Raw genomic sequence first — 24,473 nt, forward strand, 5'->3', positions numbered from 1 at the left:
AATCGCAATAATTGGTGGTTAGCTTAAATAGCCACTTTGGATACCAACGTGAAATTAGGAGCCTTGTTTGCAGGTACTTTCATGACCGATAACTCCAGCTTCGCCGAAATGAGTGGATTCTCGTCAGGTATTCCAGGCATGCTTCATTATTTAGCTTCATACTAATAATGATGTTGTGTTTCAAACTACAGATATTCTGCCTTTGATGAAAGAACCACGATAAATTCCTAAAGAAGAATGCCAGTTGTAATATACACTGGTAAAACTTTGGCATCCAACTCGCAGAATCATATTAAATTAAACTACATATTTTCTTAGTTTTCTCGAATTCATGGGGACTCTTTTCATGAAAATGCAGCTGGGGGAAGAAATATTAATTTCATTTGACTGCAGGGTCAAGAAAAATGTCAGTCCACTGCAGTTTGTACCTTGTTGCATTAAGGAAATTAACACTTATTAATATAATGTTCAAAAATCCTAACCCCCGATACATGTAGGCTATCTCAAGCAAAAAGGTTCAAAAATGCTCATGACAAAATTTCATCCCATGCAAATTTCGTGCAGTAGGCCTACAATACGTCATCGCCGCTGAAGGTTAAGAACTGCAGTACATTAGTCTTATTTAAAAGACCATGCCGAGATTTCCATCATGTATACACGCTTGAGTGAATATGAGAACGAATGAATAGTATTTCCTTTATTTATACACCGGGCGAGTTGGCCGTGCGGTTAGAGACGCGCAGCTGTGAGTTTGCATCCGGGAGACAGTGGGTTCGAATCCCACTGCCGGCAGCCCTGAAGATGGTTTACCATGGTTTCCTATTTTCACACAAGTCAAATGCTGGGGCTGTACATTAATTAAGGCCACGGCCGCTTCCTTCCCACTCCTAGCCCTTTCCTATCCCACCGTCGCCATAAGACCTGTCTGTGTCGGTGTTACGTAAAGCCACTAGCAAAAAAAATATTTTTACAATTGTGATACGTCGCACTAAGTTATGTAGATCAACAGTCAACTACCAATGATGCATGTTATGTTCTAAGTTATTTGTTTTTATTGTCGATAATATCACCATTATTACCTTCAGTAATATAGTAACATACAGAATTATGTTTAGTCTATAAATTGCCCTATTTCCTGTTTTTCACTACTGATTGAACGTTAATACCACTGCTCCACGATCATCATAATCATCATCATCATCGTAATCATCATCACCTTCAATATAATAATACAACCTGTAATCAAGAATGTGGTGAAGTGTTAGAGACGGTCAAGAGACCTAACTTCGCCTCTTGTAACGGCATAAATAAATAAATAAATAAATAAATAAATAAATAAATAAATAAATAAATAAATAAATAAATAAATAAATATACCACCCTAACATTAATAACATTTCGATTGACCGGGCGAGTTGGCCGTGCAGTTAGGGCCGTGCAGCTGTGAGCTCGCATCCGGGAGATAGTGGGTTCGAACACCACTATCGGCAGCCCTGAAGATGGTTTTCCATGGTTTCCCATTTTCATACCAGGCAAATGGTGGGGCTGTACCTTAATTGAGGCCACGGCCACTTCCTTCCCATTCCTATGCCTTTCCTGTCCCATCGTGGCAATAAGACCTCTCTGTGTCGGTGTGACGTAAAGCAAATAGAAAAAAAAAACTTTTCGATTGGAGTTCATTCAGCACCTGTCGATGATAAAAGACGCTAGAAATCCTCACGTTTGCCCCAAAAGGAGCAAACGTGCCCATACATCATTTCCGAATGGAATCCCTAGTAATAAAGCTCATTTAAATGCCATTCAGGGATGCTGCAATTCGAACCCATCACCTTGAGAGAAAAAGACGATTACTTATTTAATAGCACACCCAACCGACTAATATAATAGCCAAATGTTACTGGTTTTACGCTGCACTACTTTAGCTGTTTTCGGAGACGCCGAGTTTGCCAGAATTCCGTCCCGCGGGAGTCTTGTTACGTGCCGGTAAGTCTACCGATACGAGGCTGACGTATTTAAGCACATTCAAATTCCACCGGACTGAGCGAGGATTGAACCCACCAACTTAAACTCCGAAGGCCAGCGCTCTACTGTCTGAGCAACTAAACCCGAACCAACCAATATAATTTTCATTGTAATGATCTAATGTAATCTAATAAACAGAATAGACAGAAGATTTCTTTAGAGCTATTATGCAGTGGTAACAGTCGATGGTTCACGTGATATGTAGCAGGCCTTATCAAGACAGTATGGTAGTCAGACGGAACTGACCTGCTCTTAATAGTAATAATTAATAATGTTATTTCCTTTACGTTCCACTAACTACTTTCACGGTTTCCGGAGACGCCGAGGTGCCGAAATGTTGTCCCGCAGGAGTCCTTTACGTTCCAGTAAATCTACCGCTACGAGGCTGACGTATTTTAGCACCTTCAAATAGCACCGGACTGAGCCAGAATCAACCTGCCAAGTTGGGGTCAGAAAGCCAGCGCCTCAACCGTCTGAGCGACTCAGCCCGGCTGACCTCTTTTACTGGTGGAGGCGTGAGTATTTAATCTGCAGTCCATTCTTTTTATAATACCGACGCCGAGCTGCTGCCTGTTACTGCTGTGTACTATGAGCCGGACTCTGTTTAAGATCAGTCCTCTTCCCTGCGACTGATATTGTTGAAATCCTTCTCTAATTCGATCCTCTCTCTCTAAATCAACACTACTAACAGCTATTACATACAGCCTAAGATTCATGGGAACCTCTCTTCATCTCTGGGGTTTATCCTTGTCCCTGTAGGAAGTTGTAAACAGGAACTAATAATAGTGTTTCGTTTCAACGTCCCACTAACTACCTTTGACAGTTTCCGGAGACGCCGAGGTGCCGGAATTTTGTCCAGCGGGAGATCTTTCACGTGTCAGTAAATCTACCGACACGAGGCTGGCGTATCTGAACACCTTCAAATAATACCAGATTGAGCCAGGATCGAACCTACCAATTTGGGGTCAGAAGGCCAGCGGCCTTAGGGGCTCTCAACTTGGGAGCGTGGGTTGGCGACCACGGGGCCCTTAACTGAGTCTTGGCATTGCTTCCACTTTCTTGTGCCAGGCTCCTCACTTTCGTCTATCCTGTCCGACCTCCCTTGGTCAACTCTTGTTCTTTCCCTACCTCGGTGGTATTAGAGCATTCGAGGTCTAGGGAGTCTTTCATTTTCACGCCCTTCATGGCCCCTGTCTTTCTTCGTCTGTCACTACATTTTTCGAAGTGTCGGATCCCTTCTTTTTCCTTTTTTCTCTCTCTACCCCCTGTGGGTGGGGGACACAGACAAAGAATACATCCACCGTATAACCTGCCCGTCGTAAGAGGCGACTAAAGGGGGCGACCAGGGATGATTGAAGTAGAAGCATGAAACAACTTGTTATTAGTACCATCACCGGGGAACACCATGGCTCGCCTTCACTTGTGAGTTGTACCACTGTGTTAGGTACACACTCGGTTTGTGATTAGTAGCAGCAGAGAGTGGTTCACTGTCGGTTTACAGTATGTGTGATTAGTACCACTATATGCGGAACACCAAGAGTTTACGTTGCCAGTGATTAGTACCACTATGTGAGGAACACCACGGAATAGTTCAGGTTCCTGTGATTATTACTCCTAGGTGAGGAACACCATGGATTTGCGTTGCCTACGAGTGGCACGTTGACCTGGATTTTGGACCCCTTTAGACAAGAAGTATCATCGATTCAGGATTGTGCTTTGGAAGCAGTCGTTTGGTCAGTAATACTATTGTTTTAAGATAGTTTCTGGGAAGATAGGGCATGCGGGTTGGACCCACTGACTGTTCCAAGTTAATAATCATTGTTGATCGTTGTCTTTTTGAATTCTAGTCAGTAGATGAATTTTGGACTTTTAAATTTTCATTACATTTCGTCTCATTTCGCACCATTAGGGACCGATGACCTAGGTGTTAGTCCCTTTTAAACAACAAACATCATAATAATCGGAACCACGATTTAAAATCCGAGAAACTCATTGAAACGTTGGCTACCACCTGCCAGTTCCATTGTCTTTTTACACAGAGAGTGGGGAATTGAATTAGAGAAGGATTCCAACAATATCAGTCGCAAAGGAGAGTACAAATCTTAAACAGAGCCCAGCAGTAACAGGCAGCAGTCACAGTCGAAATGCAACACCCTCGTGTGCTCCACGTACTAGACAACGCTAGAAAGGTAGCCTCTAACATATACAGTCTAATATCTCGAAGATAGAAACTGAATAAATAACACGAATGAATCCTGTATAAAGCATTGAAACAACCATGCTATGTGCAGCCCTAGAGGTGTGATATAGCCGAAGGCTAATATATTCAGAGACTTCAAGTACACCAGAAAGAAGTCATAAGAATAATAGCCAACGCACCCAGGTTTGTACATATCACTGATATTCGTCGCCAACTCAAGGTACCAACCATACATCAAGAAACAATAAGAAACGATACACGCTTCTTTACTCGTACATACGTAAATAATGTTTTTCCCTAATATTATTAGAACCAGTAAGTCCAGTAAGCTAGAATAATAACTGTGCAGTACTCTAAAAGCGTACAGTGTAATGTCAGGGGATGGTTCGCGCCTACCTGCCTTACAAGCCTACTAAGTGAGTTGCCACAATACAGGAGAAATCGCTCCACGCTCACTTGAATGACCACTCCAATAATCACACTAGGCTTGCCATTAACCCGCAATACATTAAGTAAGTAGCGGGTTGCATACAACTAAGGAATCTCCTTCAGTGTCCGACTCGTTGGCTGAATGGTCAGCGTACTGGCCTTCGGTTCAGAGGATCCCCGGTTCGATTCCCCGCCGGGTCGAGGATTTTAACCTTCATTGGTTAATTCCAATGGCCCGGGGGCTGGGTGTTTGTGCTGTCCCCAACATCCCTGCAACTCACACGCCACACATAGCACTATCCTCCACCTCAATTACACGTAGTTACCTACAGATGGCAGACGCCGCCCACCCTCATCGTAGAGTCTGCCTTACGAGGGCTGCAGTCGGCTAGAAATAGCCACACGAAATTATTATATCTCCTTCAGTAAAGACATCAGAGAAACAATACTATAAAAAATGGCAGGCGAAAACAGGCAACACGCAGCGCTGCCAAACTAAGCAGGTTGCCTACATAGCCTTGTGGAAAAAATACTGACCCGCAGCACATACACATCAAGAGCGAGATTTCTTTGAATATATTCACACAGTATTGAACCTCAAATGACAGAACCTTACCGGCCAAAGTTCTAAGCTCAAATATTTCACATAGCGGTTGCCGGAAACACACCAGCGATTATAGTAGTAAGTAGCAGGACATCGAAAGTTGTCTTTCAAAATTTGGCGAGTCCGCTGTCAATTGAGACTGTAAATACACCCTCAGTTCATACGTCAAACGGTATTGGAGGCATGATTTTTTATTTTGTGGTCTAACATTCATTTATACCCCATAGAACTGGAATGTTTTAAAACCCTATTTATTTAACATCTAGGACGTAGAAGTCACCAACATATGATAGCTTGACTTTGAAGTAATGGAGGAATAATTTTTTGCTTTAGTGATAGAATGTTTTTTAAATATTGTTTTAACATCTAGGACAGGGAAGTCCAACCTTCATATAAAATGTTAATTTCATACATGAAACGATTTCGGAAGGATGAATACTGCGATTTTCTTTCAGAGTCAACCCATTCTAAATCCCCTTAGGGGAGGAATATTTTGAAGTATATGATACTTGGCATTTAGTACGTTACCTAACTATTCCAGTTAGTATAAATGTAGCTGTAAAGGACTAGTTTCACTTGAGATATTTATTTATGGAAGATCAGTTTGTTGAGAATATTGACACAGTTTGATTTAGTTTTATAAACACTGAGCTTGATATCTGCAGTCGCTTATGTGCGGCCAGTATCCGGTATTAGGGAGATAGTGGGTTCGAACCCCACTGTCGGCAGCCCTGAAGATGGTTTTCCGTGGTTTCTCATTTTCACACCTTAATTAAGGCCACGGCCACTTAATTCCCACTCCTAGCCTTTCCTGTCCCATCGTCACCATAAGACCTACTATCTGTGTCGGTGCGATGTAAAGCAACTAGTTTTATAAACATTTTATTTGAGTGTAATTAACTATTTAATTTGAGTTGATTTGGAGTCATTGTTACGTATTGTTAGTTGATGGTTTCTTTTGATTTTGTTAACTTTAAGGATCTTTTTGCGCCATAATCATTTATGTCAAGCGTTCTTTGCGCTCTTTTGAGCGGGAGTCATATCAATTTCGTTTTATTGCCAGTTTCAGTTAACATTTTGAATATTGAATTTTCACGACCGCAGTGTAATCGAAAGTCGATTTCGATTTCAGTTAAGTTTCATTTGACTTTTTTTTATCCATGTCAATAAATTTATTTGATTTGAATCAGTCTGGGCTACGTCAATGTAGATTAGCTTGATCTTTTGTAGATATTTGATCCCCAGGACTTATAATCGAGGAACATGCACGCAGCACCCCTAAGGTAAGTTTCTACGTGCGCGGAGATCTACAGGAGGATCACTGCCACACATGCCATAAAAAGCGTACATTATTAAATCGCCCCTTGTACTGTTCCTTAACGTGAAGCAAAGTCAGCCCGTTCTGACGCCCCATTCCATATGTTCGGAAATAATGTTCCACGATAACCACCTTCTTCTCCGTTGTGAGAACCATAATTGCAGTATCAACAATTATGTTACAATAAATACATACTTCGTTACTAGTGAAACCTGGGCAGCATATGAACAAAAATTTCAACGCCGTCTGTTTCACCACGCCGGCCTCGCGGTGTAGGGGTAGCGTGCCTGCCTCTTACCCGGCGGCTTCGGGTTCGATTCCCGACCAGGTCAGGAAATTTTACCTGGATTTGGGAGCTGGTTCGAGGTCTACTCACCCTTTGTGATTAACAATTGAGGAGCTATCTGACGGTGAGATAGCGTTCCCGGTTTAGAAAGCCAAGTATACTGAGCGAGAGGATTCGTCGTGCTGACCACACAACGCCTCGTAATCTGCAAGGCTGTGGGCTGAGCAGCGATCGCTTTGTAGGCCATTGCCCTTCGGGGCTGTTGCTCAGTGGGGTGTTGGTTTTTAACTTTTGTCAGACAACCTCCTAGTTAAGTCTTGAGTTCAGTGCAGGTGCTGTGATATCAACGATATTTTGAACACAATCGATTGAATGAACAATGGAATGTCGAATGAGTGTATTTTAGGTACATTGCCCTTCGTAAAGCTGTGTTCTCTTGTACCCTATTATTATTTTCCAATCTTGTTTGTTCGGTTCGTTTGTTTCACCGCATACTCTATAATTGAGTGTGTTTTCGTGCTGACCAGCGAGGCCATAATCCATGGATCGGAGATGTAAGTGTATTAAAATCCCTCCATCAACTGTCCCTAAGATGTATTTCTGTAATTTTCCACTTTATATTCGTAGATTTCACAGCCTCTTCCTTCTAATACTCTGTCAAAATTACTGGCAGAGTGGATGTCTGGTTAAGGCCTGTCCGATTTATCGCGGATTCGGATTATAATAATCTAATAAATAATAAAGTTATTGGCTTTACGTCCCACTAACTACTTTTTGCGGAGTTAGGAGACGCTGAGGTGCCGGAATTTTGTACCACAGGAGTTCTTTTACGTGACAGTAAATCTACCGCACGAGGCTGACCTATTTGAGCACCTTCAAATACCACCGGAATGAGCCAGGATCGAATCTGCCAAGTTGGGGTCAGAAGGCCAGCACTTCAACCGTCTGAGCCACTCAACCCGGCATGGATTCGGATTGAACGCGGAACAAAGTATGTCTCCGAAATAAAACACCAATAATGTACTTATTTACTAATGTATGAACGAACTGCATAGTAGGATTCTGCATTACAATCTATAACTGTCACCGAGCTCTTCTCTAAACAAAACTTCAACGGGTAAACACATAGGCTTTTAGAAACTTCGTGCCTGTATATTCACAGAAATAAGGGGACGTGAACAATTGGCCAAGCTTTTGTGTATATAAGGGAAAGTTAAGATGACCTTTCCCCATCCCCCTCAACAAATTAAACTGCACCCGCACTTACAAAACAAGTGTCCATGTTGGTTTTTAACTTTTGCCGGACAACCTCCTAGTTAAGTCTTTAGTTCAGTGCAGGTGCTGTGATGTCAACGATATTTTGAACATTATAGATTGAGTGAAGAATGGAATGTCGAATGAGTGTAATTTAGGTACAGTGCCTTTCGTAAAGCTGTGTTCTCTTGTATCCTATTATTATTTTCCAATCTTCTGTCGTCCCATAGGTCATTTACCGCAGGTAAAGCATATCCCCCGACAACCGCGTTAACTCCAGCTTCTACTATAGTAAAATATTAGTAACGCAGGTAAAAAAGTAAACTCGTGTCCTCATCCCGGGGTGGTGCAGCTTTTATCAGACACACTTCCAATGGAGGTGCGCTGCATGTAGAATTTCAACCACATACCAGCCCTCCTGCCATTCTTAAATTTCTGGCAGTACCGAGAATCGAACCCGGGCTCCCGAGGATGGTAGCTAATTACACCAACCGCTACGCTACGGAGGCGGAGAAGTAACGGAGGTTAACAGACGGGACCATTAGTGCTATTATTATTATTATTATTATTATTATTATTATTATTATTATTATTATTATTATTATTATTATTATTATTATTATTATTGAATCAAGGTCTAGTAAAGCTAATGCAGTGAGCTCGCAGTTGCGATCAGCAGTATTCTGTAAGAAGGAAGTCAGCTCCCAGACGAAACTATCTTTACATCGGTCTGTTTTCAGACCAACTTTGCTTTACGGGAGCGAAAGCTGGGTGGACTCAGGATATCTTATTCATAAGTTAGAAGTAATAGACATGAAAGTAGCAAGAATGATTGTTGGTACAAATAGGTGGGAACAATGGCAGGAGGGTACTCGGAATGAGGAGATAAAGGCTAATTTCGGAATGAACTCGATGGATGAAGCTGTACGCATAAACTGGCTTCGGTGGTGGGGTCATGTGAGGCGAATGGAGGAGGATAGGTTACCTAGGAGAATAATGGACTCTGTTATGGAGGGTAAGAGAAGTAGAGGGAGACCAAGACGACGATGGTTAGACTCGGTTTCTAACGATTTAAAGATAAGAGGTATAGAACTAAATGAGGCCACAACACTAGTTGCAAATCGAGGATTGTGGCGACGTTTAGTAAATTCTCAGAGCCTTGCAGACTGAACGCTGAAAGGCATAACAGTCTATAATGATAATGTATGTATTATTATTATTATTATTATTATTATTATTATTATTATTATTATTATTATTATTATTATTATTATTATTATTATTATTGGACCGTGGTGTTCCGCAGCATTGCTTACAAGTAGGTCAGATAACTCGTCTTCATATGCCTGTCGCAGTCATATTGTTTGGCTACTCTTTTCAATAGTTTTACGAACATTTAATACCTGTACATAATAACTGATTCATTCATAATGCAGTTTATAACACTTCTTTCCGTAAGATATTCACTGTGCTTCAAACATTCGACCCTATCTTTTTCTTCTACTTCTTATTTATTTGGACTTTGCTTGCGCACTACGTCCACTCAATGGTAACTGTCGTATCTGGATCGTAACATTTTCAAACGATCTTGTCCGAGATAGTGCAACACACAATTGGCCGTGGCTGAATACTGGTTCGGGTAGGTAGACACCCACTTTTCAAAAGTTTCACCTTGAGCTTTATTGATGATCATACAGAAGGTTAGTCCAATTAATACTTTCCCGTCTGTACGTACGTAGACTGTTTTCTCGTAGCAACATGTAAATTATTAGGAACATTCTGCCATCTGTTGAGTATATTTAGAAGCTGGAGAAGGTCAGAGAATCAAAGAGTGTATAGCACAGAATAATAGTTATTCTTCCATGGTCAGAGGAATTTTATACTCTCTGGCTTGACAGGTAGTAATCAAACATGGCTGCATGCAATGACAGTACTAAGGATGAAAATCATATATGGGCCTATCAGAATATTAATGAAAGTGTTAGTCGCTTAGCAACCCGCTAGGTACAGAATGTATTGCGGGCTAGGGTAAGCTTCCCCCTGAAATTATTGGAGTGATCATTTAATGCTCTGATTTTATGATTTCTCAAAGTTGGCTCTACGTAGAGACCTATCAATGTCTCATGATTCACCGCCAGGTAATTCCGGATAGAATAAAATAGAAATGAAGCAAATTGGTCCTGTAGGAGGGAAGGACGGATTTGCTAATGCTGTTTTTGGTAAACGCTTTTAATACATAATTATGTTATTATTATACATTGTAAAAGAAATAGGTAAATTCGGTGAACGGTGTACAACTCAGAGGTTGAAGACATCGTATTTTGTTCAAAAGTTACCTCGGGTAAAGGTAACTAAACATCAAAAAAAGATAACCGTTGGCCTGCAGCCTGTTTCAGTTGTAAGTCACAGTTTCGTTTTAAGTTAAATATGTGTCCTCCTCCTCAAAGTATCCTTAAGAATTACTTCAGCTTAAATTTACGTAGTTTTCGCTGTTGAGCATACTGTACCCAACACTGTAGAGAAGCAATTGAAGCAATTAAGTCAAATCGATCGGAGAACCGAAATTCGAATATCGGCACTTACAGCAATTCTTGTGAGAATGGATTGTCTCCATTTTTCCTGCAGATGCTCCGGAGAAATGCTGATTTAAAGCTAATGTTATACGCAGAAGTATTTAAATAAGAAACATTCGGTCAGAGTTCGCAGTATCATATCGACAAACCAATTAGTAACATTTTCCATAGTCTCAAGTACGTGTTGCTGATAGCCAAATATGTGCCAAGCTTTGAAAATGAAACACCTACAATATGAGCCAGGAAGGCCACACAATTCTGAATGAATTGTACAGTACTAAAGAAAACGCATTGCTCCATGGTTTTATTATTATTATTATTATTATTATTATTATTATTATTATTATTATTATTATTATTATTATTACCATCACAGCAGACCTACGAAATTATGTCATTATCAATCTTCATCTCTACCGTGGATGGTGTATTATATGTGAAATGGAGTAGAATTGTGCAGCTTGTGATTAAAGTTAAAATTATTATAAGAAACTAAGAATGTGGATACTGGTGAGAAACACCTGCCTGGAGCATGGTGCTTTCAAGAGGAAAGCCAAGCATCGCTTGCCACAGTCTTCTCAGCTCATTCTTTTGTTGCCTGCGCATAGCGAAAGGAAGTGATAAGCCACTAAGTATTCAGAAATGTCCCAGTGAAGGCACTTGGTTAGTATTTACGACTACGGAGCCATTATTGTATCATTAGCTGATATTGTGCAGATGGCAGCAGAATAATTAGAAGGCTTACATTGTCTTGTAAGAAATAATGGCAAGAATAAATCGCATATCGTGGCAAGATAACGGAGTAAAGTTCCATGCACGCATTAAATTCTTCAATGATGTCGATTCTATATTGGATCTCCTTCAAGGACGCAGTAATTCAATATAAATGCAAAGGTACTTCCTGTATTAGTTCAGCTCTACACCGTATTCTTAACAAGGCGACCGCAATTCGAATTCCAAATAATGCATTTAGGAGTTTTCAAATAAAAATTCATGTCCCTGTGTTTTGGATTGCAGGTCTTGTGGCTATGATCACGATATAAACAGTCGTGTAAAACTACTAGCTTGCTTGTTTTGGTCGCTTTTACACAATTAGCAAAGTCTCCTCCATCCATCAGTTTGATTATATAACGTGTTTACTAAAAGAAGTGACAAGATATGTAATGGTATTCTTACTGTAAACTGCAGGCTCTTGTGGCGTTCGGCATGTTGTGCGGTTAGGAGAAAGTGGTGATAGAGGTCGACAAGAATGTGACAAACTTCGAGGGACGATAGTGCACTGAACTTACTAATATTTTATGAAGTTCACATCCTTGGTCTTATCTCCAGTGAAACTTTTCCCCAGCTCTTAACAGTAGAGGAATATATATTCTGGCATGAGCACATTTTCTTTTATCAGAAGACGGACTTTAGTGACTGCTTCCATGTTTGACGTTGTGAATGTTAATATGATGCATGTTAGAGGGCTGCCATTATGTACGGCTCCATGGCTAAATGGTTAGCGTGCTGGCCTTTGGTTCAGGGGGCCCCGGGTTCGATTCCCGGCCGGGTCGGGGATTTTAACCTTAATTGGTTATTTCCACTGGTCCGGGGACTGGGTGTTTGTGTCGTCCTGAAACAGAAAATACAGGACAAACAAAGAGAGAATTAGAAAAATATATCAGTAAAATAGTCTAAAAATATAACTTATAAGAAAAATATTTTTTTAAAGAAGAAAAAATTAGGTGCAAAAGGGACTGCCTGACCGAGGCGGTAAAGGCGTGCTCGGTTCACCCGGAAAGACGTGGGTTCGAATCCCCGTCAGGAAGTCGTAAAATTTAAGAAACGAGATTGCCCCTTCCGGAGGTGCACATGGCCCTGAGGTTCACTCAGCCTACCCCAAGAATGAGTACCAGGTTAATTCCTGGGGGCGAAGGCGGCCGGGCGTACAGCTAACCACTCTACCCCATCAAGTGTCGACGTTACGGATAGTGGAAGCCTTTACCTACAATCCCTCCAAGGGGTTGAATGGCCTGCACGGAGATGACTTTACTTTGCGCTGCATTAGTTGCAAAAATAAATCAATATAAGTAAAGCCTGAATGAATGACGGATACAATATGAATAAATGGCCTCCGGAGAGGCCTGGTGCGAACTGACTCCTATAGGCGACCTGCACATCTGTCAGGTTGGGTCCCTACCTACGATCGATTTTAATGTTGGAGGCGGTACTCACACACCAAGTCTCCGAGCCATAGGAATTAACTAATGAAGGTTAAAGGTAGGATTTTTCAAATAAATGGCCACTTCCCTGTGGCATCGGTTCAACATGCATCTCGGGGGTCTTGTGACTATGATAAAGCAAATAACATTAACTGCTTTTACGGTTTTCGGAGACACCGAGGTGCCAGAAATTAGTCCCTCAGGAGTTCTTTTTACGTGCCAGTAAATCTACCGACACGAGGCTGGCGTATTTGAGTACATTCAAATACCACCGGACTCAGCCAGGATCGAACCTGCCAAGTTGGGGTCAGAGGGCCAGCGCCTCAACCGTCTGAGCTACTCAGCCCGGCTTGTGGCTATGATTACGGCATAAACATTCACGTAAAACTACTAGTTTGCTTTGTTTTGTCAGTTTTACACAATTAGTAAAGTCTCCTCGAGCTATCAGTTTGATTATATAACGGGAGTCGAACCTTAGACCCTTTCGACCAAGGGCCAACACTCCAACTATTTAGCTATGGAGTATGTTATATGATATGACTAGCAAGATACCCGTGCTTCGCTACGGTATTATACTGAAATTTATAATTGAATGCTTATTGTATTAGATATATAATCCGCCAAAATTCGCGATCTGACTCGTTTTCTGCAAGAATCCACCAAAATTCCCGATCTGACTGGTTTTCTATGATTTTACGGCACGTTTCCTCCCTCTTTTAAATCTTCCTTTCCAGCAATCGATTTCGTACTCCCCGGGCTAGGCTCAGGTATTCCTCCCGGTCAGTTGGGTCCGTAAATCTTTGCCATCTTTTCCTATAATATTTTTAATATGGATAAAATCCTTCAGGAGATCCGGCGTGGTGTCATATTGGGTGCCTTGGCGGCACTGAACCCGCGGCCGGACTGCATGCTTAGTCATTACCCGTCCAGGAGCCGTTTCCAGCGCGGTCCGCACATTTGACGACGGTCCGGAATATTATTATTATTATTATTATTATTATTATTATTATTATTATGTGTTGCTGGAATGGCTGATGACAGGGAAAACCGGAGTATCCGGAGAAAAACCTGTCCCGCCTCCGTTTTGTCCAGCACGAATGCCATATGGAGTGACCGGGATTTGAACCACGGAACCCAGCTGTGAGAGGCCGGCACGCTGCCACCTGAGCAACGGTGATCCTTATAAGTACATTAATAACAGTAAAATCAATTGGTCTCACCTCCTTCTACACCCCACCGCCGTTAAGTTTATTTACCGCCACCCCCCCCCCCCCCCCACCAAAAAATTAAAAGAATGCTTGTTTCTTTACGTTTAAGGGAGATTCCAAACACCAATGTTCACGTCTATTACCTTCAGTTTTGAGATATAAGTATCCCCATAAAAATAATTCACTTTTTTCACTTCATTTCACAATAATCCCCCCCCCCCACGTTAAGTGAATTTTCCCGCAAATAATACTTGTTTCTTTAATAGTAAAGGATCTTCTAAATACCAATTATCACGACTCTAACTTCTTCAGTTTTCGATTTATGTGTCCTCATGAAAGGAATTCAACTCCTTTACACTCCCGCCCTCCAAGATGGTTTCCCCACCAAAACGCGTTCTTCTTTGTTTTTAAAGGAGGTCCAAATAAGAATTTTCACGTCTGTAACAACTTTAGTTTTTATTAGATGTATGTATTCTCATACAATTCAGTCAATTAATTTTTCAATTCTTTCACCACCACCCCCCCCCCCCCCACTTCATTGGATTTTCCGAGAATACGTGTTTCCTTACTTTTAAAGCAGATTGCAAATATCAAATTTCACGTCTGTAACATCTTCATTTTTGAGATATCAGTAGCCTAATTAAAAGAATTCATCACCATTTTCAGTCACTTTTACCCCCCCCCCTTCCACCCAAGTGGTATTTCCGAAAACTAAAAGTACACGTTTCTTTGTTTAATAGAGATAAAAAATACCATTTTTCACTTCTGTAACATGTTAAGTTTTTTAGATATACTGTAAAAATTCTCATTTTAAAATTTCACCCCTTTTGAGTTCCCCTTAAGTGGAGTTTCCAAAACAAATCACCTATATTTCTTTACATTTACAGAAGATTTACACCCACTCTTTACGTCTGTAACATTTTACGTTTCCAAGATATTCTCTAGATATAATCTTTCAGAAAATTCACCCCAATTTGTCACTCCTGTTTAACCGCCATTAATTGGCTTTTCTAAAAACTAAAAAATACGTGTTTCTTTATTTTTAAAGGAGATCCCATATGCAAATTATCAGTTCTGTAATATCTTTCGTTTCTGAGATATGGGTATCCTCAATTAAGGCATTCAACCCATTTTTCACCCTTTTACACCCGTCCTATTAGTATTTACAGGAAACAAAAAAATACGCGTTCCTTTATTTTTAGAGGAGATTCTAACTACCAATTTTTACATTTGTAAATTTTAAAGTTTTAAGATGTAGACACACTCATTTTAAAAATTTCACTCCCCCTTTTCACCCCCCAATATTTGGATTTTCCAAAAACAAAAAAATACGTGTTTCTTTACTTTTAAAGTAGATCCAAAATACCAATTTTCAGGTCTGTAATATCTTCAGGTTCTGAAATATAAGTAGCCTCATGAAAGGCATTCAACCCATTATTCACCCTTTTACATCCTTCCTATTGGGATTTTCCGAAAACAAAAGAATGCGTGTTTCTTTATTTTTAAGGGAGATTCTAAATATCAATTTTTACATCTATAAACTTTAAAAGTTTTGAGATATAGATACACTCATTATAAAAAATCACCCTATTTTCACCCCCCCCCATTAATTGGATTTTCCACAAAAAGAAAAATACGTGTTTCTTTATTTTTTAAGGAGATCCCAAACACCATTTTTCAGGTCTGTAATATCTTCAGGTTCTGAAATATAAGTAGACTCATGAAATGCATTCGACCCATTTTTCAACCATATACGTGTTTCTTGATTTTTAATGCAGATTCTAAATACCAATTTTTACATCTATAACCTTTAAAAGTTTTGAGATATAGATACAGTCATTTTAAAATATTACCCCCTTTTCACCCCCCTTAATTGGGTTTTCCAGAAAAATAAAAAATACCCTTTTCTTTATTTTTAAAAGAGATCCCAAACACCAATTTTCAGGTCTATAATATCTTCAGTTTCTGAGATATAAGTAGCCTCATTAAAGGCATTCAACCCATTTTTCACCCCTTTTCACTCCTCCTATTGCGATTTTCCGAAAACAAAGAAATACGTGTTTCTTTATTTTTAATGAAGATTGTAAATACCAATTTTTACATCTGCAAACTTTGAAAGTTTGGAGATATAGATTCACTCATTTTAAAAATTCACCCCCTTTTCACCCTCCCATTAATTGGATTTTACAAAAACAAAAAAATACGTGCTTCTTTATTTTTAAAAGAGATCAAAAGTACCAATTTTCAGGTCTGTAATATCTTCAGTTTTTGAGATATAAGTACCGGTATCCTGATTAAAGGCATTCAACCAATTTTCCCCCATTTTCACCCTTTTTCATCCCTCATATTGGGATTTTCTGAAAACAAAAAAATACGTGTTTCCTTATTTTTAAAGAAGATTCTAAATACCAATTTTTACATCTGTAAACTTTTAAAGTTTTGAGATATAGATACACTCATTTTAAAATTTCACCCCCATTTTCACCCCTTTACCGAAGGAATATCCAAAAATCCTCTCTTAGCGAGCACCTACATCATAATATGAATATATCCCCAAAATTTCATTTCTTTATGTCCAGTAGTTTTGGCTCGGCGGTGATGAATCAGTCAGTCAGTCAGTCAGTCAGTCAGTCAGTCAGTCAGGACAAGCTATTTTATATATATAGATATGACATGACATGACATGACATGATCATTTCAGTGTTTGCTATGTTTGATGCGACGTTTCTTCCAAATACACTAAAGAAACTATGAGGAGAAAATCATTCAAATGAAGGGATTGCTCTGTGGTTCTTCTCTACGCTGACTAATGGTTTGTCATTATGCACGGTTAGAGAACAAATAGCACGAGGAAAGTTTGGCGCCAACCGCCTGCTGGTCGAAACGACTTACAAGTAAAATTTGTCAATATTTCCTGGCTACCTAACATTAGCACACATGTCACATTCCACACATCAATCGACGAAGTAGAATTGATGTTCATGTCCTTACTGTCTGGACAAAAAAATGCAAAACAGCTAAACGTGAATAAACAAATGCATGAATACATAGGGGCTATAGTCTGTATGACACATATTACATTTAAGTACATACCATAAAACAGTTCTGTACTGCACATGCCATTGTCATAAATTTAAGGGACAGATATTTGTGCACTAATATTGGAGATTAAATTTCAATGAGAAGCAAGTGTCATCTGAGCCACGCAACGCTTGCGTTTGAAGAGTTGCGTAAGCATTAGGACCAAGGCCTTTTAAAATCCTTACTATTTATGCAAGTCTTCCTACAGAACTAGAATATCCTAGAATACCACTGCATAGAAATCCTCCCTCTATTTCACAATACATCAATATACATCAGACATGTTTGCAAACCGAGCGAATTGGCCGTGCAGATAGGGGCGCGCAGCTTGCATTCGGGAGACAGTTGGATTCGAACCCCACTGTCGGCAGGCCTGAAGATGGTTTTCCGTGGTTTCACACTTTCACACCAGGCTAATGTTGGGGCCGTACCTTAATTAAGTTCACAGCCACTTCTTTCCCACTCTTTGCGCTTTCCTGTCCCATCGTCACCATAAGACCTATCTGTGTCGATGCGACGTAAAGACAAATGGAAAAATAACATGTTTGGAATTTATATATTTCTCTATAGTTCTATACGTTTTTCGTACAACCATTTCAATTTTTGTCATATTAATGTAATATTCAGAACATCTTTTCTGCACGTATTAGAAACTTCGACCAATACGACCCTTCAGCGCGTGGCCCAGTGATTTTCCTCGTGTTGTTTTCATTCACCACTGCGAGGGTACTTCTCGTTCGTCCTTCCTGTCCAATTCATTCGGCCAAGACTTAATTTCTTTGGATTCCGGCGAGTTGTTGTTACTTAAGACCTGGGATACGTTATAAGTCTTCGCCTTGTTCTTGTTTAATATTTATTTTCACTGTAGTCGGTAGTTTGAAAACACGTTCAATATCCACTGCTGACCGTAGGAAACCTTCTTCCTCTTTTTCTTCTTCTTTTTTTCTAATTCTTCTTCCTAATTTCTTTGGCTCGGTACTTGAAGTGGATTTTTCCTAGTTTTATGGCGGAAGGCTTTTTTTGACGCCAGCGTATGTGAAGAGAGATGTTCAGTATAGTGTGTTTCTGTTATGGTTGGTAGTGGTATGTGTGTTGTGCATAAGAATAAGAGTGTAATGAGACGAACACAAACACCCAGTCTCCGAGCCAGAAAAATTAACCGTACGCGTTTAAAATCCCCTATTCGTCCGGGAATCTAACCCGGGGTCCTACGAATCGAAGTCGAATACGCTTCCCATTCAGCCAATGAGCCAGGTGCTGAAGGAACGCGATAAAAGAACCTACAACCTAAAAGCCCTGCGGTTGGTGACAAGTGGCTCAAATATGTTATGAAGTCGTCATTCCGTATCATTCCTGAGCCGTCGCGAAAATTATTTGTAAATGATATTGCGCTATAGCATTGCGGGTGGGAAGTGACGACGCTATGTTAGTTCCAAGTAAAATGATGCAGCTCATACGCTTGTGTGTTGTGCAATAGACAGCAAGGTCATCAGACTACTCAGAGACGTTGGGGAGGAGGAATGTTATAGAAACAAAATCAACTGCAATAAATGACAGACAAAAACGAAAGAACAGAATAGAGATATAGGTGACAAGAAAAGTTATTTTTTGAAGTGTATGCTTGTCGGTGGGAGGATCAAATACGTTATGGAAATAGTACGAAGAGCCTATAGATACAAGGGTAAAAAGAAGACAGAATTAATCAGTAACAGGTGCACACAGATGATGATTTTATGGCATACTAAGTGAACTATCTGCAATACGTAGCAATGAGGAGAGTGTGGATTTGGAAATACAAAGAAGAAACGAAAAATCTCTAAAATATTATCATGTCTAGGGATAGAAATTGTTACATTTTGACTAATAGCAAAACTGTTTAGCTGAATGTTCACCGTCCGGCCTTCAGTTCAGAGGATCCCAGGTTCGTTTCCCGGCCGGATGTCGGACTTTCTTTTAACTCGGAGACTAGGTGTTTGTGTTTGTCACAACACAGACCTATTCACTTAGAGACAGCACATTACACTCTCAACTACCAAGCAAACAGACAATAGCGAATATATACCTTCACACAGGGTTGGCGTTAGGAAGCGCATCCGTCCGTAAAATAGTACGAAGTCCATGTGTGCACCATTGTTCGCACTCATGCACTCCTCCCCTTCCCCCCACTCAGGGTGTAAGAAAAAGCGGGAGAAGATGAACGGGACTTCCAAACAACTCAGAGTATTACGATGCATGGAGTGTTCAGAAAATCCAACTCCGTCCGACGCATAAGTATCAAATCATCCTCCTTTGGAGTTTTACTGTATTGATGAGACATGGAGTTTTAGAGTTTTTCGTTGAATCCGAACCATTTCTATGTCTTACATGAATAGTCTTTCGGTGTGGCGCCTCCGTGAGAAGCTCTCGATACTACGACTTCAGGCATGGCAGGTAGTATTCACACACACACACACACACACACACACACACACACACGCACACACACACAAATACAAGGACGGGAACAAAAATGCCACTACACGCTAACATAAAAACTTAAGAGAGAAATGGTGATATCTGGTCTCCTCATATTCTCATTAGTTTAAAATCCTCTCGATTATTTCAGCATTTATTACTCTGAATAGATTGAACCTAATTAAAACAAAATTCAGAAGTGCTTCTTCACCAGCACTCAAGAGTTGAAGCTCTCTAAATTCCTTCAAATGCAAACGCAGTGATACTCTCGTGCATACGAGTCCGTGCTAGGAAGAGGGCGAGGAAAAAAGTAAAAGTTTCCTAGGGTGCCATTCTTTTCAGATTTCAGTAGAGATGTGATGAAATGGATTGCTTTACGCTAAAGAAAACCAAGCAACATTAAAATTTTTCGAGAAAACTTACGTACTAAAATATGAGCCTGTACTATTAGTAGTCCCGGTCTAGAAAGCCAAGAATAACGGCCGAGAGGATTCGTCGTGCTGACCACACGACACCTCGTAATATGCAGGCCTTCGGGCTGAACAGCGGTCGCTTGGTAGGCCAAGGCCCTTCAAGGGCTGTAGCACCATGGGGTTTGGTTTGGTACTATTAGTAGTAGAAGAAAGGTTTACATACCTTCTCCACGTAACAGAGCTTGTGGAGCACCATGCTAAAATCTAGTAAAAACTACTGACCTGGCGCAGCAATATCTGCGAGCAAAGACTTAAAAAAGGAAACTGATGATAAAGAAAGCGTGAGAGAAGTATCGGAAAATATACTGAACTCCGGAAGACCATACATACACTTTCGTTGTGGCTATACATATGGACATTTTGAACGTTGGCAATTTATAGAATTTTCCCAACGAATTCTGTTCACAAGACTTGAACCTATCACATAAAGCTGGCCGTATAATTCTCGGCATTTTTCAGGAGGCACTAAATCTTAAATGTACCGATGCCTCTGAATCTTAAAACAGTAAGTACCTACAGTTAGCAGAGAAGGTCATTGTACAATTATTCTGCCCTATATGGTTCATGAAATCATTAGCATGTAGCACCATACCTTCAAGTACATGGTTGTGGAAAATAAAGGAAACCATTGTAGCAACACGAATTAAAATATCAATTTACCATCTCCGCAGAAAAATATCGTGCTTGGCAGTGCACACTGATTTCATTTAATAAACCTGCACTGAGTAATATTCAATGTAAGTTCCGTAGTAAAGGACTTTAGAAATATACAATATCCTGGGATGGATTTCTTTCTGTTTCTCGCTTATTAGACCAAACGTGGCGCAACAACTAACATTCTGGCATTCTGGTGATAACTTGATTTCATAGAGACCGCTATCGGACTAACATAGATAGATCTGCATAGATAACTTTCACAGGGAACTCTATCGGGCTGGGATATAAAGACCAGCGGAGGCAACTGTCACAGACCTAAACCAAACCAAACCAAACCAAACCAAACCAAACCAAACCAAACCAAACCAAACCAAACCAAACCAAACCCCTGGCACTACAACCCTTGAAGGGCGTTGACCTACCAAGCGACCGCTGCTCAGCCCGAAGGCCTGCAGATTACGAGGTGCCGTGTGGTCAGCACGATGAATCCTCTCGGCCGTTATTCTTCGCTTTCTAGGTCGAAGGGTATTGAGCCAACGACACGTGGTGTTCCTAAGCGATCATCCATCCAAGTACTGACCACGCCCAGTGTTGCTTAACTGCGTTGATCGGACGAAAACCGGTGTATTCAACATGGTATGATCGTTGGCTTTCACAGGCCTAAGCATCTTATTATTCGAATAAATGACATTTTGCATAAATAAATGACTTACGGTAGTGAAATAAATAATATTTTTCTAGTAATCCTGAGATGGAGACCTCTCTTTTGATCAATAATACATGGGTGTTCGTATTGCGGTTTTCTCACAATATAGAGTTACACGTTTAAATTATATATAGGCCCTATATAGATACAGTATATCATTTTAATCATTTTATGGCTAATGTATTTATAACATTGAACTTCAGCATTATCACTCATAACTAGAGCCCCGATTTCTAAGCATTAATAGGTTAGAATGGAAATTGTAATGGAGCAGAAAGTCTCTTCTAGCCCGTACAACAGTTCTCAAGTGAGATTTGCATAAATGTTCGGGATACAGTCCATTAGAACCCCTTAAATGTATGCCATTCCCCTACATAAATGTATCGCGGGCTAGACGCCAATTGCAAATCTACTTGCCAAAAAGGTGTACATTCTAAACTCCTAGTGCTTAAGAACCTTGGCTCTACTCGTTTATTATGCAATACGGTCAAATAAATTGTACATCGGTTCTGAGTAGATAATGTGCGCTAAAATGTATACTTACCTTTATTGTAAGAGTTACGTATTGATACACCACTTCCTTCATTGCAAACAATATAAATGATCGATCAAAGAAACAAAAATGAAACTATTCTAAATTAGACTTTGTAATGTCACTGAACTCCGTAAATTTTCTTCCGTGAATAAACCTTAGATTAATCTACATTAGCGTGGTCATCATTTCCTGTCTTTAATTCACTTCCTTCTGTTCGAACACAAATACCGCATGATAGCATCAGCGTGCTCTACGCCTTCGTTCGGTGTGAGACGTAGTCAAATGAAACATAAAAACTTTCAAACACACAAAATGTCAAAGTAAATTATAACACTATAAACATACCTGTAAAAAATACACACTATTATAAAAAGAATGACATGTTTCGTTCTACAAGAACATCCTCAGATTCTATCAAATTACTTAAATCACGCATACATACGTACAGCATTGTTTACGATCCGTAAGCTTATCAGTAATAGAGAATTAGGTGATAATATTAACAAGTATTAACAATATTAACAAATAACGATAACTTTTAATGATTTTATAAGAACTCAACCATCACCGTATTACCATAATGAAAAAATGTTGTACTTATCTGGATTGCCGAAGTTTAGTTCATTGTCTCCAAACAATATTTCACTACTGTTGTCTCCCTTTCGTGCCAGTAATCTGCTTTACGTCGCACCTACATGGGCTAGGAAAGGACTAAGAGTGGGAAGGGAGTGACCATGCCCATAATTAAGGTAAATCCTTAGCATTTGCCTGGTGTGAAAATGGGAAACCATGGAAAACCATCTTCAGGGCTGCCGACAAGGGGATTCGAACCCACTATCTCCCGGATGCAAGCTCACAGCTGCGTGCTCCTGACCGCACGGCCAACTCGCCCGGTTACATGCTTTTAAAAGAACACCAAGTCCACTTTTACTTACAAGTATAGAATACCATCTGGGCGTAGTTTTGTATACTTCTGTATTTTCTGGTGGATTTTCCGTGAACCAAGGAAATACATTTGCAGTCCAGTCAGTTTTGCATGTGATTTGACATCTTTACCTCAAATGTGTGTATGGTGGGCGTTGAGGAAAATGAATCCAAACTCGCATTGGTATAAAAGTATGAAGATACTTCTAGGCAGTAATAGTACTGCGTTAATGGGAAAGCTATTGATTTCTTCAGTCTTCATATTAGTGAATAATTACTCCGGTGGCAAATATAACTTAAATTATTATGCATTGGTATTTCAACAGACCATAATTCAGAAGTTTTTACATGAAGCCTGACAGTGTTCATGCATAGAGAGGGAAAAGAAGAAACAGAATAATATTTGCATTTTACCACCCTGGGACTGGCAATAACTGGTAAGGCAAACTTCCAGCATATACACTGTTCATAATGGAACTTGAAGATTTTAAATGTTTTACCTTGAATGTCAAACACTCATCCTGTTCATAGGAAGAGGGATATTGACAAACGGGAATATATTCTATCAAATTGTGTACAATTAAAAGTACCACAGTAAAACAGGGGAATTCTGTACATAAATACATATTTTGATGGTGAGAACCAAGAGGTTGACCTGGTAAAGTTCCGCCCATACATTTCCAGTAGATTTGAAACAACTCTCAAATGTCTCCCTACCTATTTCCTATTACAAATGGCACTATTCCTCTATTCACCATATTTATAACATACAAGTAATACAAACAAGAGACTATCCACAAGAAGACATAGATGAGGTTTAGGATAATATTTAACATTTTATGTTCATACAGCAAATCATTCCACAACGTATGTAATATATTTCTTCAAATAAAATCATTGTGGTCGAGTAATGCGTTTCTGATTATTCCTTAAATACCAAGAACACTACGTCATACAATACAACACAACACTATGTCCGTAAAAATTCATTAAATAAAACAACAAATAACATCAAAGTAAAACACCATGATACATAATGTACGAAGAGTTAACTGGTAAATTTTTGTTACGAAAATGCTATGAATAGGCAAGAAACTGAAGGGAGAACAAAGTAAAACATCTTCAAACTGCTCTCCTGTAATATTTAGTAAAGGTGGCATAGTGTCCTATACCTCCGAGGTACAGGTATATTCAGTGCTGCCGACAGCGGAGTTCGTGCCCACCGTCTTCTGAATGCAAACTTAGAGCTACATGACACGAACCGCGCAGCCACCTCGCTCGGTAGGCTATATTAAATTTCAACCTAGGAAATGTCGGGGTAGTTCCTGTGTCAGAAGCCACAGCCTCCTCCCTTTAGAACCAATCCTACTTTCTCCCACCAAGTGACCTGTATTTCTTCCAAGAAGACGAGGCAACCCGAGTTCGATACCACATGGAATGTACGAACCATCTGTATATCATTATTGTAGTAGGTTACAGCGAAGTGAATCCGCACATGTACTGAAGATGAAGAAGGAATTGTGAGGAGAAGGAACAGAGAAGGAAGAA

The 24,473-nt window shown here is 40.0% G+C and overlaps 1 protein-coding gene and 1 pseudogene across 1 annotated transcript in view; one reads left to right on the top strand and one right to left on the bottom strand.

Moving 5' to 3' along the window:
• The window catches only part of LOC136863709 (cell adhesion molecule Dscam2), a 1,676,531-nt gene that overhangs the window by 1,127,191 nt on the left and 524,867 nt on the right, over window positions 1-24,473 (top strand). The window lies entirely within an intron of this gene.
• Window positions 21,292-21,410, bottom strand: LOC136864992 (5S ribosomal RNA; annotated as a pseudogene).

The sequence above is a fragment of the Anabrus simplex genome, chromosome 2 (assembly GCF_040414725.1).
Source record: "Anabrus simplex isolate iqAnaSimp1 chromosome 2, ASM4041472v1, whole genome shotgun sequence".
Lineage (NCBI taxonomy): Eukaryota > Metazoa > Arthropoda > Insecta > Orthoptera > Tettigoniidae > Anabrus > Anabrus simplex.